This window comes from Ctenocephalides felis, unplaced genomic scaffold, assembly GCF_003426905.1.
Source record: "Ctenocephalides felis isolate EL2017-DRISC unplaced genomic scaffold, ASM342690v1 CF-g0.4_SCAFFOLD_02222, whole genome shotgun sequence".
NCBI classification, from domain to species: Eukaryota; Metazoa; Arthropoda; class Insecta; order Siphonaptera; family Pulicidae; genus Ctenocephalides; species Ctenocephalides felis.
This window is the reverse complement of record NW_020538376.1, coordinates 26162-45317: the sequence shown is the minus strand read 5'-3', so window position 1 is coordinate 45317 and position 19156 is coordinate 26162.

Here is a 19156-nt window from a genome sequence, read left to right as displayed (position 1 = left end):
ACAGGTCGAATGTAAATTTCCTGTACTTGATGTACAGCGCCGTCACCAAATTTAATGAGACATGAGGTCCCTTTTGTCTCTAATACCTCAGCTTGAGAATAAAGCCTGGATCCAGGCATTCTAGCTTCGATTTTATCTCCAATTTGAAACATAGTTAAAATATATTATCAGTCTGAAAGATTAAAACTTCGAACACTTCTTCACGAGCAATTACTAAAATGCGCCAGAAACAAACGCTCTCAACAGCTTACGCGCGATATACAACATCCAAAACAATATTTATTTGTAATTAATGTTTGATTATTTTATTCCTAATACGTACTTTGTCATTTCTCGCTGGAAATACATGCAATTTTGCATTTTTAGTGCACCCTGGAACATAACACTTTGACATTTTGCTTGCAAACTCACTTAAATTACTGACAAACTCAACTGAATACAACGACTTAACGACTTAACCTTATCTACGATGACTACACTCATGAAAATGACAAACGTTCTCGAAATTGTTTTGAAATTGCGTTGAAAATCTTACCCGATGAGTGTCAAATCGCTGCAAGAGCGCACCTAGGGAGAGCAGCTCTAACTAAAACCGAGTTACAAACTTTTGTTCGGAGTTTACTGGCCATGCTTGGACTATCTCTACGCCGTAGCGGATTGACTGGTAGTCGGCTAGCATATTCCACGGGCCGCTCGACCTCTTTTTCCCCCTGGAATAAGGCTTCCCCTAGAGCATAAGAACTTGCGTCGGTCCGCAGATTGTGTGCCAAAGTTTCATCAGCTTGTCTATGCCTGTCTTCAGCTCCTCCTTTTCGCCTTGGAGTCATCCTATACAGTGGTAACGTAATGGGCGTGTCCTCCATCACAGTCATGCGATGCGGTACGTACGCACAAGCCGTTTCATTTTCGGCGAAGTGGTCATCGAACTCGTCAAGCAGCTGATTCCAGGCATCCCGTTGCGTTTCGGTGAGCGCGATCGCTTCGTCCTCTCCCAAATCTATAGTCATGTCGATCGCTGCTAGATGACACAAAATGTCGGTTTCATTGCTTTCCGGCCGTTTTTTTTTGTGGTTTCTACAGTTTGTGCATCTTGATTTGGTTATTGCAACATCTGTTGAAAAAAGCTAACGGTGAATCCTCAATTTTGGTTTCGAGTTACATCTTGTTCACTTACTTCGCACAAAACCCTTTTTTCCGCAGCCATAGCAAATTAACTGATTTTCAATTAGCGGTTTTCTCTGGGGCAGGGTTTGTTGCACAAGTTTTCTGCAGTCTTCTTTTTTGTGTCCGAATTTTCTACAGTGCGAACACTTTATAGTTTCTTGCAACGATGTGGTTTCCTGTATGTTCTGCTGCACCGTTTGACACCTTGTCAGTAGTTCCTTAAATGTGTTGATGCTACCTCGATCAACACATTTTCTTTCTCATTTTCTTATGCCGTCCCAGTAGTAACGAGAGGAGATTCGTCGGATGGTACGTTCTATTCCATAGAGTCCTGCTGTCGGATCGTCATGGTACCTTTTCAGAATCTCGTCTTTCTGTTTCTCGGGTACAACCCACTGTGCCTCTTCGGAATCTATTTCCGGGGTGTATCGATAGAGAACCCCTTCGGAAATGGCGTATCCGCGGTTTGTCCACTGGAGCGCTGCTTCTTCTGATTCGCCGTTTTCTAGTTAAACGATTATACTTTTTAGGGAGTCATCTTCTAACTGACTTTCCCTTAATTGTTTTTCCCCTTAATGGGTAAGTCCACTTCTATTTGGTTTATCTCTATTTGCTGTGGGACTAGTCTGTATAGTGCATCAGCTACGACATTTAATTTACCTTGCATGTATTTTATTACGAGCTCATGCTCTTGTAGCTGTAATGCCCATATCGCTAGTCGACCGCTCGGGGTTTGCAGTGACATTAGCCATCTCAGCGGTTGGTGATCCGATCTTATGATGACTTGAGATCCCTCTATATAGCCTCTAGTTCACTGCCCAAACTGCGGCTAGAGCTTACCTTTCGGTGGTTGAGTAATTAACTTCCGCTTTAGTCAGGAGCCCTCCCCCTGAAGTAGAACTGCCCCTACCGCATAGCTGCTGGCGTCTGTTCTCAAAATAAAAAGGTACCGTTTTCTGCCTGTTTTAAGACAGGTGCTGTGGTTAATAAATTCTTTAGTTTTCCGAAGACTTCCGCTTGTTCTGATTCCCATTTCCATACGGCCGTTCTTTGTTAGGGATGAAAGTGGAGGAGGAGTCCGCGAATGACGGGATAAACCTCCGGAACCAGAAACATGTTTGTAGAAACGACCAATAATTGCTTCACATTTTTCGGCGCTGATATAGCAATTATGGCAATTTTCTCTCGATCGGTCTGGATACCTTCAGGTTGCAAAATGTGTCCGAGATATTTAACGCTGGGACAGCAAAAATGGCACTCGTCTTGGTTCATTCGTAGCATGAAAGCGCCCATTCTTGAGAATACCTGTTTCAGATCGTTTATGTGTTTCTCGAAGGTTGGCGACAATATGATTAGGTCGTCTGGATATGCAAACACCTGCATGTCCTTGAGCCCTGCTCTTAATCTATCCATCAATCGTTGGAACGTTGCGGGTTCATTCCGGAGACCGAACGCCATTCTTTTGAACCGAAATATGCCGAAAGGCGTCGTGAACGCAGTTTTTGAATGGTCCTCTTCTGTTACTTGGACTTGCCAGTATCCCGATCGTAAGTCCAGCGTCAATATGTATTTCGTCTGCTTCGCCGCGTGCAGAAGGTTGTCTATTCTGGGTAGTGGGTATGCATCTGGTACTGTCATAGTGTTTAGCTTCTTGTAGTCTACACATACTCGCACTCTCCCTTCTTTTTTGGGCAATAGCACAACAGGCCCACGCATTCTTCTATAATGTCTTCTTCTATCATTTTCTTTATCTCGGCTCGGTTTTATGCGATGACATCCGCATAGTAGTGTAGCTACAGGGAGATGCAAAACGGTATTTATATGATGCTTAATGATTTCACAAGGTTCAGCAGATTCTTCGAACAGTTTTTTATGGTCCTTGAGTAGTTGACTGAGACTCTTCTCTTGTTCTTCTTCTAGCGTCACGGCTTTGATGGTGCACATAGGGTTGTAGTACTCTCTCTCTAAGTATTCGATAAAATGTGGGTCGAATTCATTGTCCCATGCCTTTGATAGTTCCTCGTTACTTGAAGAGTTCTTCGACTGCATTTCTAGTTGATTCTCGGGAACAAATTTGCGTCTTGGTTGACGGTCTTCGGCGAGGCCCCACAAATCTTGAGAGAAGTCAAATTTCATTCCTGCGGCTTAAACTAGATCCACCCCTAGTAACGTTTGACTACTCGTTGCTGTCGGCATTACCAGGAATTGCATCGTCAATCGCTTTTCCGCTACGTGGTTTGCCGCTCCCGCCTTCCTTTCATAGGTCCATCTTGTTTTTTTTTTCTTTTCTTGAATGTCCAATAAGCATATTGGAATGTCTTCCGTATCCTTCGCTGTCTTTACGGCGTTACATGCTGGACATGTATTCCTAATTACGCCTGATTTTTCGCACCCATAACATCTCAGGAGGTTGCTTGTATTACTAGGCGGATTTTTCTGTGATTTGGCCATCTTGCGGCATTCCGTTGCCATGTGGCCTCCTCGATTGCAGAATGTGCATTGGTTTGAGTATGTCGAGTTGCTTTTATTTTGTTCTACTTCTCGAGCTTTCTTTTGTAGTTCTTCGAAAGTGTCGAAGCTATCCCGAGGAATCCGTTCTCTGATTCTTATTGTCGATGAAAAATTAAATATTTTATATTTATACTTACTTATTAGTTATATTTTTACTTACTTCAGTTGTTATATTGACATATTAACAAATAATATATGAAATTTAACAAATATTGGAGTAAAAGTAGATAGAAACAAAAAACGTGTCAGTAAAAAATATATATTTTTCTATGTTATATTTTACATTCTACATTTATAATAAGAATTTATTATTTAAAAATATATTTAAGAAATGAATAAATTATAATTCATGGCTTATGTTTTGCTTAATAAAATATGCTCTTAAGAAACATAAACAGTCAATTGTTTGATCATCAAGGGAGGCCGAATTTTATTACAAATATAACCAGCCGCCGAAAAAGCTCTTTCCGATTCTACACTTGTTGGTACAATTGTAATAAAAAATTATACATATTTTGTAGGTTCGTTCTTCATCTTTTATTTTTTGTTCTAGACTTGTAGTTTTTTTTAACACATACACGGGTGAAGTATTTATTTTAATATTTTTTAATTACACACTAACTTAATTAACTTTGGCTTATATACTCACTTATAAATATCATAGGTTCAAATTAAACATAATATTCACACAATATTAAACACACTATTCTTCATATAAACATTTATTTTCCCGCAACTTTGAGATGTTATCTACACGAAATTTACACAACTGCCTACTTAAAGTTACATTTTGGCTTTATATAACATTTTAATTAGTTTAAGGGAATTCCCTTGATTTTGAATATGATCAATAGAATTTCTTTATATGTGTGAGTGCAAGTCAAGTTATTGCCCGTTCGGATTTCTCGGGAATTACTGCGATGTGTGCAATTCATCGATAAAAGATTATTACAATGTTGACTATTCTTATGTTGAATGCAATACATTTGAGAATATGATTCATTACATGACGTGTTTCTACTATATTAGTTATTAATATTAACTAATTAAGCGTTGGGCCATAACTTCGCAAATTCTCAATATGTTGTCAGCGACACGTAATTTAAACAACTGCCGTTCTTACTTATGTAAAATGATTTATATATAATAAAGAAAGAATTATATCTCATCGATTATTATTATGTTTGAAAATGATTGATATCGAATTCGATGTACTAACGAGGCACATAAACGCATAATAACTTTTGTAAATGAACCCTTTTATTAGCTGGCTGTCACACATAATATATAAACAATCGCTTTATCTTGCCGACACCGCCTGTCGATGTGCCACACTCAGCTGATATGAGTCAAGCTGAGTCGGCAATACACAATACATAGTTTGGAAACTAAAACTTGATAAGTGTTTTGCGTAAGTTGAATTTTTGATAGAATACTGGTAATACCGTAATACCGGTATTATTTGCATCAATACCGGTATTGAATACCAGACAAAAATCGTCCGGGATCCCGGTATTCGGGATTACATAATCCCGGTATTGTAAGCCCTAGACGCCTTCTTCGGTGAGAATGCTTTTTGTAATAGTTCAAGCGCGTGCTTCCAGTTGTTTGCTTGCTCTTTGTTCCCTTTCCACCATAGTATTGCAGCAGTATTTGTTAGAAGGAGAGGCAGTCCTTTTAGCGCATTTTCGTCGCTTATCCCTTCTATTTCCTTGTATGTCGCTACCATTGTTAAGAAATGGTCTACTTCGGCTGGGTGTCTGCTTCCGCTGAATCGCGTACTGCGGTTCGAAGCTCCCACTCTTCTGCGGCTGTGTCGTAGGCTGTTGCACTGTATTTACCTGTACTACAGCGCTTAGGATACGCTGTAGCCGCTGTCAGGCTCATTTGTTGCGTGGGCTTCTTCTTTTATTCGAATTAGACTCCGTCTTGCTTGTCTTGCTTGTCTTGTCCCGTCGTGGGGCGCCAATTGTAAAGGATATTTGTTTTATAAAATAACTCACAGCTTTTGAATAGTGTTCTTGTATTTTATTAATATATATATATATACAAATATTTACAAATTATAATAAAGGTTCTGACAAGAGGCAAGATTATTAAAGTCTTCTATCGCTGGAAGAATCGGAGCCAAGCATCTAGATTGAGCAAGTCACCAACGCTTGGGTTTTATTTCCGTATATGCAAACATACTATATTCACTTGTCTGAACGTCGGTTCACACTCTCTCAAGTTGCTTTAATAAGTGTTCCTACTATGTGTACTAACTTATTGGCACGCTGAGAGCTGATCCCGTTCGAGAAAGATTCTGGAACGGGGTTTTGGTTTTATACCCTAGAAGTCCATCGAAGCCCAATCCTCGTTTCTCTGGGGGTAGGTGGTGGACATTCTCCCATCTCGTTCCATCTTCCCTGTTTGCGATGGTTTGTGCTTTTTTCTTATCTCGTCTTGGTCTTAGGTAGTCATGTCCTTTTCTGACCTGCTCTTATACTTGGACATGACCCCGTCGCGATGATGCAATGTGTTAGTGTGCTCTCGCAATATCTTCTTTCTTTCATAACCAACTTGCTTGCCTGTTCTCGCGCACGCAGTCTAACTTCCCTCAGTGCGCCCACAACTACTAGCGACAAGTGCACATATATCGTTACTTGCCACGACACTGTTTACTTAACATGGGCCGCACTGGGGTGTTTTTATCTAAATATTTATCACGCTACACACTAAAATATAAGTTTTCTTATCCTAACCTTTAACTACTATTTTCATATTTGACGTGGAGAGTTTGGCTTGGGAGTCTTCTAAATGAATTGAAACATGTAATAAAGCTGTAAATCGTTAATGTTTAAAAATGATTCACAACTACGTTTAACATGAGTGAGTTTTAACAATATTTTTTTAAGGAGACTGCTTAACAGTTTTACAAGACGGTTGAATGATATTAACATCAGATCTTAATAAAACAACTCCTGGAGATTCTGATCCAAATTATATTGACTTTTACTTTATTATTTTGTTGATGCCGGTTGAATGAATTCGGTCTTAACACTGTTTCGAATTTATTCTTGATTTAGCACAAAATGATTTTAATCCACTTTAAGCACAAAATTTACAACACGCTAATTAACATAAATTGATGAATATTATATAGTATATCCGCGCGAAGTGAAACGTATTACTCAAACAAGAAAAGCCAAACATAGACTGAATATTTGTACTATATTTATATCCAACAATTCACGCCTAAAGACTGTATTACATGGAAAAAAATTTACACATACGTTGTAAAGTTAGTTCTTGCTGATTTCAATGATTGATTAAATTAAATAGTTTTTACAAGTGCAAGAATAAGTATTAATATCAGGCTGTATATTTCCGTGACAAAAGCTTCCACTTTCGCTTTAACACCATATAAATTGTACAGTACATAATTAATTGTTTTCATAATTATTGATCCTGCAAAATAAACTTATATTAAAAATTAAAACTAGTACATAATGGTATAATATCATAGATTATAGTATTTTGAATATAACTGCTTTAACAGTAACAAAGTTCCTCGGGGCAGCTTCTGCAAAAGGTTATTCAATAAATTTGAATACAGAGTTTTTAAATTATACCTCATAATATTAAATAATAACACACATATACTATATATAAAGCAGTGTATGATCCAGCTTTGGCGACAGGGGGAGGGAGTCCGCTTAGTAAAAAAAAAAATCACAAGATCAAAAATTGAAGTTATTTCAAATAAAATTTAGGTATTTTATTAATGTAAATAAGTACTTTACTCCTGAAAATCGCAACATAACATACACAATAAAAATAAATATATAGATACATATATAAATTAAATATACAATAATTACTTTTTACTATTCTAATATGTAATTATTACAAAAAACAATTTTACAATATATAATAATTACAAAACATACTTAATAATTTAAAAGATAAGAGCAAAATATACATTTTCAAATTACAAAATCAATTTTTGTTTTGTGTTTTCTCCCAAAACGCGTTACTACATCATCGACGTTAATTGGTATATTTTTATATACATGGAGAAGTGCCAGTCCTGTCAAACGATCTTTCGCCATTGAAGATCTTATCCATGTTTTAATTCTACGCAACGTAGAGAAAGACCTTTCTGCTGACAAGTAACCATAATTTGTAAAAATTTTCTTATCTTAGGATACATATCAATATCACAATTTGTGATAACCTCAGATATTGACTTTTACCATCCACAGCCTATATTCATTTACAATAATAGATACTGGATTATTATCTAGTAACAGTTTATAGTCGCTAGCTAGATATCTTACAGTTTCTATGACTTTATTGTTAAATTCGGTCTTTGGCATAAAAGCATTCGGCTTAAATAAATTAAGTATATCAGACAAGCGATCCTGGAAGCGGTCGCTGATTATTGAATCTGAAATAGTAATATAAACAGCTCTGCGGAAGTAATCTTCAGCAGACTCAGCACGTTGATTATTGGCTCTACGTATCTGTTTTGATACTAATCTCTGACAGTTAATTTCTATATCTAATTGCTCAGGTACTTCTGTAGATTTTTAAAATAGCTGTTGGAAGATTACGTCCACATCTCCTCTTATATTTTTTATAACGCTTATTGTTAGTGTATGATTAAAAGAATCTGTTGATTTTTTCAAATCGATCGAGCTCGATTGCAGTATTCTACTTAAAGATACTAAAAAATAAAAAGTAAGTTACCATGATTGTAGTGCTTAAATTAATAAATTTGTGAGAATAATAAATATACACACACACACAAAGTAAGAAATTACTGAAACAGGTGGAGGATATAATATAATCAGAACTGCCCGTAATGTTTGCAGCAAGCAATTTGCATCATTGGCAGTTTCAATTTCTTGCCAAGCAGAAATCTTTTCCAGGGCGCTTCAAACTTCAATTAAGTTGTCTCCTTGAATAACTCTGATCACTTTTTCCAACTTTTCACTAATGTATGTATTATTAATTATAACTATAATTGGTGTGGCCTTGGTTCGATCAGTAGACCACACGGATGGCTGGTATTCGTGGACTGTATATGAAAACTAAAAACGTTCTTCTTCTATGATAATAACAAACTAAAAAATGACCTCACTTTAAAAGGAAACTCAACAAAACTTCTAAACTCGACTGACTTGGAAGGAAACTCGAAACTGAACCAAAGAAAGAAAGCAAGCTGTAAGCGTACTGATAACGCACTGGAATCGAATTGAATACGGAACTAGATAGAACCCGAACTGAAAATGCACTGGAAGCGAAGTGAACTGGAAATCAACTCGAATAGAATCCACATGTCGGAAGTCATAGGTCAAAGTTTTGGAAGGAAAGAGACAGGTAGTCTGGATTAGAAAGGAACAAATCGGTTGACATATTGTAACCCCGAGATGGCGACTATATTATTATTATCGACGCATGTAATAGCCATAGTGGCGTCACCATTTCTTCCCCGGGCGAAAAGGGTACCTTTTAAATACTAGAAAATATAAATGGAAATATCAAAACCATTAGTCAAACTATGCGAAAATAAAACACATGAGAGATGGTGAAGAAATAACATGTCGAATCCTAATTGAATCTAGGAAGTAAGTTAAGTTTTGACGGAATATCTAATGCTTCTATGTTTACCAATCAGAATCAATGTTAAGGATAAGTAATCTTGACAGGAAAGCAGTAACCTTGTTATTGTTTAAAATGTATTATAGTTGCTCAGTATCTTGCTGTAATAATGCTGCCAAATTTCATTTTTCTGCCATTATAGCAAATGATTTTAAAATATTCTAATAGATATAACTTCCATGAGACTTGCATATAGCACCACTGGAAAGTATTTTAGGTTTGCATTATACATGCTTGTTTTCGGAACACATGAGAATTTGTCTTGGTGGAATTATCGATTGCCATATCTAAGATGCCTTTATGTTGAATAAGAATTAAAATTTCATTGACCTTGTTTGTGGATTTGTTTATGATGGTTGTAGTTTATTTTTGAGTAACTAGCATGATTTAAAACAACCAGGTCGTATTTGGAATGTGTCCAATATGGGGCCGTATTCTTTTCCAAATTAAAGGCATTTTTACAATAACTGCAATATTATGATGATTTATAGCGTTCGATCTTCTTGAATGTACAGATTTTTGAATATTATCAAAAGTTGTGAGAACAACTGAGCAAATAACATTCTGCTCTTGAGTGTGATTGAGTTGTCATGCGATTCCTCTGAATAGAAGCAAGTTACTAATAAAGTTACCACATATAATGGTGAAAGGTAAAAGGAAAGAATTAATTGAAAGGCAACAAATAAAGCATTAGAATATTTTTTTATTTTTTTTTATATCGTTTGCAAATATGAAAAAACATATTTCTTCGCCATAAATTACTGTGTAGGTAGGGGGCAGAGCTTTACTACAGGGCGTTTCAATAACATAGCCCTGGTTCTTACTAAAGCTGTGCGCACCTCTCCGTCTTTTCCAGGAAAAACGTCTTCAATAACCCCCATAGACCATTGAAGAGGAGGCAAATTTTCATTTTTGATTAGAACTAACATACCCTTTTTAGCCGGGAGAGAAGGGGTGTTCCACTTTTGACGTGATTTGGCACGTCAAAAGTGGTTCTGATTTGGCACCAACGAAATTTGTTCCGCGATCTGAATACAGACAAGAAACTGGACCTCTTCGTGAAATAAAGCGCTTAAAACAATTTAAGAACGTCGAAGTTGTTAAATCGGAGGCAAGTTCAATATGTATTGCTTTTGTGGAAAAACAAATAAATAAACAAATATATGCTTTTGAACTTTTTACGCCCCTAAATTTTCCCATGGTTACGCGAAAGGGACCAGCATAGTCAGTACCAGTGTGCTGAAAAGGTTTTGCCTCCATAACACGAGGAGAAGGTAAATCAGCCATAATAGGAGTAAAGGATTTAGGATTATTCCTAAAGCACTTATTGCATTTATGAATACGTTGGCGTACAATACTGCGAATGGATAAAATCCAGTATCTTTGACGAAGAATGGAAGTGAGTGAATGTGGACCAGCATGTAAATGTTTCTCATGATAATAATCAATTATTAAATTTATCACGTGATCCTTTTTGGGTAAAAGCAAGGGAAATTTATGATCAAAATTCAGGTTAGCATGTGTTAAACGTCCACCAACTCTTAAGAACCCATCATGTAAAAATAGTCGTAAAGTCCGATACCTTTTAGGAAACTTATTCATTTTTAAACAATCAATTTCTTCGAAAAAATAGATTTGTTGGATAAGTTTGATTATAGTTAATTCGGCTTTGTTGAAATCTGAAAAATATATTTCACTTCTAGATGGAATAATTTTGCAGAAACGTGAAATAAATACAAATATTCTGCATAGTCTGGCCCATGAAGATATAGTGGAAGTAAATTCGTATAGATCATTTTTACAGGAGTTTGCCACTAAGCAAGATGAAACTTTTTCTTCTGGAACATTTTGCATGGAATCTAACGTAGAACGTATGGGCCAATGACTTCTTTGATAGTAAAGCCATGAGGGACTTGTGTACCAATTACTATTATTAAGCAATGTATTTGGTAATGAACCACGAGAAACACAATCGGCAATATTTGCCACGGAAGGAATATGATACCACTTGGCAGAAGGAAGTAAATCATGAACTTTCGTTACTCTATTTGCGACAAAAGTTTTCCATCTATGAGCTGGTCCTGTTAACCAATGAAGCACAATCATCGAGTCCGTAAAACCATATATTTCTTCGATACATAAAGAATGATGATTGGAAGATATGACAAAGGATAATAATTTTGCCAATAAATGCGCCGCACACAACTCTAACCTAGCTAAAGTTTGAACTTTAATTGGAGTAATTTTTGATTTTGAAATAAGAAGGTAATATTTATTATCATGGCAAGGCTTGATATAAATCACAGCCCCATAAGCCTTTTCTGAACTATCCGCAAAACCGTAAAGAGAACAACGAATATAATTTTTGGTACCTACAAATCGAGGAATGGAAAGATTAATTAATTCTGGAAGTTGATTATAAATACTAAGCCATGTTGCAACTAATGAGGAAGGTAATGGCTCATCCCAATCCAATTTTAATAACCATAGTTCTTTCATGATCATTTTGAATTTGATGGTAACAGGCGTAATAAAACCTAAGGGATCCCAAATACGAGCAATGGTGGATAATATATGACGTTTTGTCCAATTTTGATGGAGAAGGTTGATATTAAATTTAAAACAATCTTGAATTGGATCCCATCTCAATCCCAATACTTTAACGGAAGTATCAAATTCAGAGATTGTTTGTGAAAAATTAATTTGTGTTTTATGGTGTGATTCAAATTGTTTATACATTAGACGATCATTCGAAGCCCACTTCGCTAGTTCAAAACACGCGGAACGGAACAAACTCGACAATTGAACGTAAAGTTGTTTTGCGATTTCGACGGTGTCTGCACTAGTAACCACGTCGTCGATATAAATATCATTTTGAATTATATCAGTGGCTAAGGGGTAATTTTTGCTCTCATCTTTAGCGAGTTGTTTAATAGTGCGTAACGCATGAAAAGGAGATGACGTAATACCAAACGTGACAGTGTTTAATTCATAAATGCCGAGAGGATCTTCCGGAGAAAATCTCCAAAGTATCCTTTGAAATTGTCTATCTTGATCACGAATTAATATATTTCTGTACATCTGTTTAATATCGGCCGTTAATGCAATTTCGCCAAAACGAAAATTAAGAAGAATTGTGATAATGTTAGACTGTAGCTTTGGTCCGGAAAATAGGTTGGCATTCAGGGAAGGAAATTCAGCATTCTTTGCTGATGCATCAAATACAATTCGTAACGGTGTGGATGAGCTGTCTTTAATCACGGCAAAATGTGGAATATAATACACTTCATTGGCTGCGGAATCATTTACATGGCCTAAAAATGACATTTGTTTTTGTTGTAAATAATCTTGAATTACTTCTGAATATTGTTTATAGAATTCAAAAGATTTCCGAAATTTTTGTTCTAAAATACAATAACGCTTATGCGCGAGTTCATATGATTTCTGAAAATTTACATTAACGTTGTCACGGAATGGTAACGCGACCACGTAACGTCCATCGAAATTCCGTATTGTGGTAGACGTATAGAACTGTTCGCAATAATCGTTTTCCGAAACAATCATGTCAGGTACATCTTCTAACTCAAAAAATGTTTTCATTTGTTTAGATAAGGAATCATGTTCAATCGTGCATAGATTTGTCGAACTTGAATCAGGCGATGCAACGTTTGGAAGAGATCCCATTATTACATAACCCAATTTTGTATCCAATGCGATAGGTGAATGACGGTTTTTATGTGATTTGACATAATAATAGCATTAAATACATCACAACCCAAGATTCCATTAACAGTTTGAGGAATGAAAAATTTATTATCCGCCAGTTGTAAAGATAAAAATTTATTAATGCAATCGAAGGGAATTTTAATGGTCGGTTGTGGTTTGACAATTTCATGAATCACATAGGCACATACAGACATTTGAAAGGAACAATCATTCGACATAATAATAAAATTTGCCATGCCCGTAATTTTTTGCGAAGAGTTACCTATAGAAATGACTTGAGCCTCGATCGGTGTTATCTCTAGTTGAGCGGATTTACAAAATGACTCAGTCACATAGTTGCGATCGCTTGCGGTATCAATAATGACACGTAACGGACTAGTTTTAATACCTGTTGCCAAAACATAAACAGTTGCGGTCGGCATAAGATTTATATAATGTGATAAATCTGATCCATTTACAACGCATAAAGTATTACTTGGATTGGAATCGGAAATTTTTTGTTTCGAATTTTTGGAATGAATATCTGTTGGAAATTGTTTTGTATTGTCAACACAATTATTTGAATGTAACAAAGTATGATGTTTGGTATTACAATACAGACATGTTTTCTTAGAATGGCACGGACTGTTACGTTTATGACCCAGGTAATTCGAACAAAGATTCAATCTCCTAATTGCTGACCATCTGTCATTGATACTTAATTCTAGAAATTGCGAGCATTTAAAAATATTATGACTTTCGTTGCATAAGTAACATTGAAGCGATTTGACATTGCTTGTTATCAACGAATGAGAAATGTGAGTTTTCGAAACCTTCTCGCGCAAATCATAAATATAACTTTGACCTTTTTGCACTTTGTTTATGAATTGTAATAATTCTTTATAGGAAGGATATTCGCCCTGAAAATAATTTTCAAATTTTTCCTGTAAATTGGTATCTAATTTGGATAGAGCGATCGATGTTAGTAAAAAATCATACAGGTCTGGAATATTTAATTGATTTAATGCTTGTACAGCAGTGTCAAATTTCTCGATAAAGTTATGCAACTGTGATGAATTTACTGTTTTAAAAGACATTAACTGTTTGAAATAGTGAATGCCCAGATAACGTTTATTTTCGTATTTGTTTATCAATGCTTCCCATAAAATTAAATAATTATTGGCGGTAGGTAAGATGGTATTGAAAATTTTCATTACTGGGCCTTCTAAGGCGCCCATTAAATAATGAAATTTGGATATAATATCAATCTCGGGATTCTCATGTATAAGGGTTTTAAATGTTTCGTAAAATAGCGGCCATTTTTTGAAATCACCCGCAAATTTGGGTATTTCAATTGTTGGTAGACGGGATTTTGAAATGAATTTAGATGGGGAATCTTCACTTTTTGTAAAAGAGGAAGTATTATTTACATCGGAAATAGTTTTTTCAATGTATTTTATCTCCGCGTATAATTGTTCCACGGATAGAAGTGCAGCATAATCCGGTACGAAACTGGGATTTTCCAACGCGTTTAATTTATTAATATCGTCGGTAAGTTTTATGAATTGATCTCGAACGTTATCTAACATTATCAGGTTCGTACAGAATTGTTGCTTGCTTGACGCATCTTCTACATCTCTGCTCAAGTCATACGTCTTCTGTATAATGGAAAAATACATTTCTCGTTTTGAAATTAGTCGTGCGACTTCAGCACTGGCAGATACACTCTTAGGCGGCATGTTTAGGATTATATAAGAAACTTGGAAATATTAACCTTACCTTGATATCCGGTAAATGCAAATAAATATATACTTGTAAATTAGTACTTAGATTCTGAATCGGCAACTTGTAGAAACTCTCAATCTTAATTGAGATCCGGCTCGGAAGGCCAAAATGTGGTGTGGCCTTGGTTCGATCAGTAGACCACACGGATGGCTGGTATTCGTGGACTGTATATGAAAACTAAAAACGTTCTTCTTCTATGATAATAACAAACTAAAAAATGACCTCACTTTAAAAGGAAACTCAACAAAACTTCTAAACTCGACTGACTTGGAAGGAAACTCGAAACTGAACCAAAGAAAGAAAGCAAGCTGTAAGCGTACTGATAACGCACTGGAATCGAATTGAATACGGAACTAGATAGAACCCGAACTGAAAATGCACTGGAAGCGAAGTGAACTGGAAATCAACTCGAATAGAATCCACATGTCGGAAGTCATAGGTCAAAGTTTTGGAAGGAAAGAGACAGGTAGTCTGGATTAGAAAGGAACAAATCGGTTGACATATTGTAACCCCGAGATGGCGACTATATTATTATTATCGACGCATGTAATAGCCATAGTGGCGTCACCAATAATTAATAAATATTTGTGATTTGCACTATTTCACTATAACTTCGAACATATTTCGACACCGTGGATGATGCCGGTTAGTACCGATGTACTATGACAAATGTAATAATACTTGATTGTAGGTTAAGGATTTTTATGTCAAACAAAGAAAATGAAAAATAAATGAGATTTAATTGAATAAATTATTATAATTTAATTATTTTTACCATAAAAATTAGCTTTTAAATATTGGCCACGCCTACAACTGTCCACACCAAATCACTGTCTGAAGGTGACAAATCACGCCCCAAAATGCCAATAAAAGGAAATTGGTTTTTGTGTGGAAAACATAACCTGAAAGATATTGACTGCTCAATAATAGATATCAAATATATTAATTTTAAACAACATTGTATTTTCATTTGGAAGAGTCTTGCATGTCAATCCACCACATAAAAAGCATAACTCGTGTTGTTTTAGTAAATCTAGAATATAGTTTGAAAGTGATTTTTTTTTAATTCATAAAGGATAAGATATTAAATTGTGAATTGCCACTATGTGAATATATATAATTTCATTCGTGAATTTCTTGTTAAGCGAAAATAAATCTTAATGATGTGTACGTTGGTAAATCAGTTCAAGTTCAGTTTTCCAAATTACTATTATTATTTATTGTACTATACTATCATTATTTAATGTATTGTTAATGGTAAAGCATCAGTTGTTTTCTTGAATTCTAAATTTTTCTTCGAAATTAATCTCTGAATATGTAAAATTAGTTAAAATGTATTGGACCCATGAGAAGATATTAGAATAACAGTTTGTCTATAGAAGTGTTATTAATAGAATGAATTGATGATTACGTTGATGAAACCAAAGATAATGGGCTATTAAATTAAAGAAACAACATTGTTATTAATTATACTTTGGCAGTTATAAAAATAATTTACAGATATGATTGATTTAATTTATTAGCATTAACTAATGAATGATAATATAATAATCTCGATTTGTGATTATAATGGCCAGATTAAGAACAATTAAGTTTATTGACAGTCTTAGATTTAAATATATAAATATGAAAATTATAAGCAAAAAGTTCAATCTTTGTTATAAGATACATTTATTTTAATTGAAACAACATGGACATAAAACGTGTCATGGAAGAAATTAATCTGGCATCAGGCAATTACCTAATCTGAAGATGTAGTGCACTGTATTTTTACTACAATTCTGGCATTAATATACACAATGATTATGATTCATATATCAAATTTTATGGCTGGATCTTTATGGCTGAAGATCATTTGCCATCATTGTAATGGAAATAATTTGATTGTATTAATGTATCAGACTATTTGAAACATGGCTTCTTATGCAATCCTGCCAAGCTCTTATTCTAGTCAAAGACATTCATATAAATCAATACAATATCAATAGTTTTCGGACAAATATGAGTGTAACCTATCTGGAGTGCTTATTTTGAATGACATTGCTCATTTAATATATTTTCTGTAATGTTGAATTTATTTGGATACTACCAATATTTGAGCATAGTCAGCATCATATGTTAAATAAATTGATAGCCTTAGTTTGGGCGAAGAAGGATATTTGACGCAATCAAAGATTTAGTTGAGATATTTGAAAAAGGTTTTGATCTTTCAGGCCTTTATACATACACTACCAATCAGGATCATTGTTTCATATCTTACGGATTTCAATAATGCCTTAACATCTTCATGAGATACAAATATTTACATCACTGATCATAATGCCGATTACCGTTAACGAAATAAAGAAAATAGAGCTATGTATTGAACAAATAAAATATACTTCATATGAATAATTGATAGATCATGAAATAAAATTAAATAATGGCAGATATGACACATAACATAATCATGTTCAAATAATTTTATGTGCCAAATATTAAAAAAAAAATGCACTTATATGATCTATTGACAAAGAAAATTAATCAAATTCGTGCGAAGATTCGATTGTGATGATTACAAAATCTTTTGACCATCACCAGAATTACATGATCTCTGCTGTCCAATCCTTACAAAATTATTTGTTATTTGATATATAATATATATCATCAAATTTATGAAAATTTGTGAATATATAAAGGAAATGGAGACAAGCAGAATGGATATTATATAAAAAATAATAAGATTGATTGAAATCAATTCGTAATCATTTGACGATATCTGTAATCGATATTAACAACCATAATAGTTAGAAAGATTAAGTAATTCTTAGAGTATAATAAATTACTATTACAGAAAAATACATTTAACTAATTTTAAATATTCAATAAGCAACAGAACATGTAACCGGTAAGGTATATTTTTTCTTTGCATTTGATCAATATTTATAATTGGAAAACTATACTCACTCAAATACAAATAAATAAACAAATTTATGTGTTTCATTGTAGTGAATGTGAAATTATATAAACCAATTTAATAATAATACAGTTTGACAATATAGTAATGATGACACTCATATTTACATTACTATTTACTACTATATTTAACATGTAAATTTTTAACGTCACATAAGATTTATTTTTGACCATACTATATTCTCAACAATTTGAATTAAGTTTCTCTTTTTATATTATATAAATTAGAAACGAAAATATTTGATCGATATTTTCTGGTTTGATATACATATCAATATTTGTTATTTTCGAATTTTAGATTCATATTTAATCAAAACATGCTTTTTATGACGTTGCTTGTATCATGTATTAAACTCTATTCGAATATTTTACTTTTCAAATGTAAACTATTGAGAAATTTTAAAAAAAGGATTCGGCTTCGGTGTCTTTCAGATCAATTTCACGATTTCTCATAAACAAATTACGTATATCAAGTTATGTTTTCGGAACAATACAGCTTCAGAGTTTCAATGGAAAGTTTTTTCAATGAAAATTTACAATGGTCGTTTTGGTTAAACGGTTTGTCTCCTTCCTCAACAATTTTTTGGCAAGACTTTTAAATCGTCACTTTTAGTAACCAAGTAATTCAAAGAATAAAGAGGAAGTAATCGATTTTTTTATATTGTATTTTTAAATTCTCAACCGGTTTTACATTTTGTATATGTGTCTAGTAGTGTGATTATACAAATGCGGTCATTCTCCAATGCTCTCCAATTTATCTACTTTCCACGTCCAAAGTTCTTTAAACACACCATGATCGGATGAGAACTAGTGTTCAGTTAAAACTCGAGTTTATGTCTAGGTTGAAAAAACTTAAAAATATAAATGAATAGTTCGAGAGAGGCTTCTATGGATTATCATTGCTTCTGCGATTACGATCGGAATTTTTTTTCGATATAATAAACATTATTTTATTATGTAAACATTGTTATTACATTTTAAACATATATAAAAACTTATAATAAAGTATTGAATATATCGCTATTTATCATATATTCCTTGTAATTGCTTCTAGCCTTTTTCCCCACTAGGGCAGCTGACAACCATATAATTTCATGTGTTTTATTTTGTCGAACGTAATATATTTTAAAACACCGTAAGCGCCATTAATTAGCCCGTCTACATCAATATCAATATAGCTCGTTTCCTGCACTTTTATGTTAATGTTACTGTTTTTTCTTAATCAATTAAAAATTAGTTTTCACTTTGTCGATTTCTATTGAAAATCCATGATCGGCTGTCAAGATTATTAATAGATTTTTATTTTGATTAATTTTAATTTATTGCATCCTGCTACGTTGTCATTTGGTTTCTACAACCATACTGTTGTTTCTGGAACCTTTTCCTC